Source organism: Pteropus vampyrus, unplaced genomic scaffold (genome assembly GCF_000151845.1).
Source record: "Pteropus vampyrus isolate Shadow unplaced genomic scaffold, Pvam_2.0 Scaffold227, whole genome shotgun sequence".
Taxonomy (NCBI): Eukaryota; Metazoa; Chordata; class Mammalia; order Chiroptera; family Pteropodidae; genus Pteropus; species Pteropus vampyrus.
In genome coordinates, this window is record NW_011889008.1 from 142,278 (window position 1) to 145,013 (window position 2,736).

At 55.2% G+C, this 2,736-nt stretch overlaps 1 protein-coding gene across 8 annotated transcripts in view; it reads left to right on the forward strand.

Annotated features, from left to right (window-relative positions):
- The window catches only part of B3GNTL1 (UDP-GlcNAc:betaGal beta-1,3-N-acetylglucosaminyltransferase like 1), a 68,337-nt gene that overhangs the window by 31,577 nt on the left and 34,024 nt on the right, over positions 1-2,736 (forward strand). The window lies entirely within an intron of this gene.

The following is a 2,736-nucleotide window of genomic DNA, read 5'->3' on the forward strand; positions in this document are numbered from 1 at the left end:
TCGCACACGCCATCTCCGAGCATTTAAAATCCGTTCCACGGCGAAACGTCCGCAGAATTCTGTTACTGGTGGCGGTGCTTTGGAGCAGAGGCACTTTCAGATGTTTTCAGGCTTTTCACTCCCTTACTGAAGAAGGGGACACGGTTCTCTCGCCCACAGGGTGCTCCGAGCAGCCGTCCAGGCACGGGCTCCAGCGGGCGTGGTATCTGGGTGTGGGGAGGGATTTGGGAAGAATGCAGACTGAGCCGGTTGTCGTGGCCTTCGTTAAACCTACGTCGGCTTGCGTTTTTACGGTTTCATCAAGTTCTAAGCTAGAGCTTTTCTCGCTGACCTCTCATTAAACTCACCTGCTGGTCAGCAGAAGCCGCACCCTCCCTCCGTGCCTGCGCAAACCCCGCCTCCCACAGGGTGTCAGCGGAGACCCAGGTGTCCTCTGCCTGCTCCTCCCAGAACAAAGCAGCTCTCTGGGGTGCTTACTGTGGGCCTGGGTTTTTCCCTACATCGTGACCTACAAAAATATTAATTTGCAGTTGCTGGTTGGTTGTTATGTCAATTATGTTGTCCAGTTAGTTCGGAAAGAATGGAATGAATGCTGTTTTTTAAGGCATTTACAAGGAAAGCATTTAATTATGTAGGAAAGGCCCCTGGCCGCAGCTCCATAAATGGCGTGGGTGTGTACTCCGTGCAGGACTTCTGGGCGTCGTTAGGCAGCTCCCACGGTGGCGGCTGTCCACCCACTTACTTACTGAGTATTTCTGAGCGGGGTCAGCTGTGGGACAGGAGCTGGGGGGGACTGTGGTCCGTCCCTCCCCGGGTCACCTGCACAGGGCACCCAGGCGTAAAGCCCGGGGCAGGTCAGTCAGGATGGGGGCAGTGAGGGGGCGTGCCCCCAGGAGAGGCATCCTGGAGCTTTTTCAGCGCGTTGATGGTCCGTCCCTCCCCCTTGGCCTCAGGGTGACCACAGGACTTCTCTAGTCCCTGACATCAGTCCCCAGGGAGCTCGCATCAGCAGTGAGCTCTAAACATCTTGCCTGGTAGCCCTGACTTGAGGGAATGCTGGTGGGGTGGCAGGAGTCCCAGAAGGCGGGATGTGCCACCATGGGCTTTGGGCGAGGCCAGGACACACCCAGTGGCTCATTCAGCCTGTTACTTGAGCGCCGCCTATGTGCAGGGTACGGTGACCACAGCGGGCGGCGCCCCCGGGCATCCGGAGTCTCTGCACTGTGACATACTTAGTGTGCGTCCCGGGGGCCGTCATAGGAGAGGGCACAGAGGCTGCCTGGTGGGCTTCACCAGCTGCCGTGGAAACAGAAGAGCTTGGCTTGCACTCAGGGGGCCTCTTAGGGAAGGGAGGGTCCTGTGGTTGGCCTCTGTTTGCCCTGTGCCCAGGCCAGCGTCCCTTTAAGGAAGTGTTAAGGCAAACGAAAGACCACCATCTCCTCTCCATCGCCAGCCTCAGAAGCTCCGGTTTCACATGATCCCCGCCTAATCCTCTTTCGTGATGCGAGACCCTATCAGCGTGATTCTCGCTTTCATCAGGAGCGGGAGCCTGTGGGAAGGGGTTTGTGGGAGCCCAGGCCCTCCCCGGTGGGAACAGCGTTAAGTCGGCTCACATCCCAGAAGGAGCCCGACTGCCGACTCTCACGGTCTGGCCGGAGACCACGCTCTCAGAGGGCTGGCACACACTTGGCCCGTCTGTCACCCCTAAGCAGCTGTTCATGCCGCCGCGGTTGTGGGGCTTGGGGCCTTTGGGGTTTGTGTATGGAGCTTAAGCCCCTTTATCTTCATGTTTGGGAATACCTTTGGAGCCGAGGGTTCCTACCCCACAACTTTTGATCAACATTTCCAGTTTTTTCCCTCAAAATCTTTTCCGTTCAGCAATCAAATGCAAGACAGTTTCGACAAGATCAGAAAATAGATGTAATAGACAGTGAAAAAAATATATCCTTTCAGTTGAGGTGTGGGGTGACCTTACTCTGGGCAGGATGATAATTCAGGAGCTGTTCTGACTCACAGTATGTGCTTTTAGGAGCGATCTATAAAAGGTTCACAAAGAGAATTCAGCAATATGTAAAAAGAATGCCTGCAGCCAGGTGTGCTTTATCTAAATTAGGAAATGGACAAAAGATATGAAAAGGCATCTCACTGCCGAGGACGGACACACGGCACACAGCCCGTGGGGAGAGGTCTGACATCATGAGCCATCGGGGAAACGCAGATTAAACCATGATGAGATCGGTACACTCCCATCAGAAAGGCTAAAGTCGACACGTGACAGCCCGGGTGCTGGAGAGGGGCGGGGAGGCTGGGTCCCCAACACACCGCCACGCCGCAGTGGGAAGCAGACAGTGCGGCCGCTCGGAAAACCAGTGTGACAGCTTCCTAACAAACCTGCACCTGCCATGTGACCCAGCCGTCCCACCTCTGGGCGTTTGTCCCACAAAAATGAAGACTATGCTCGCGCAGAAGCCTGCATGTGACCGTCTGCACTTGACAGTGGTGAGACTGAAGTTAGTGGTGCTTCATAGCGAGCAGTGACTTCCGGCCACCGTGCAGACTCCTGAAGCAGACAAAACAAACGGGTTTGTCTGCACAATGGAATAGTTTTCAGCCAAAAAAGGAACAAACTCGTTAAACACGATAGCCTGGACGAACCTCCAGAGAACTGTGGAGTGAGGAAAAAGGCCAGTCCCAAAAGGCTCCGCGCTGTGTGATTCTGTTTATACAGCATTCTCG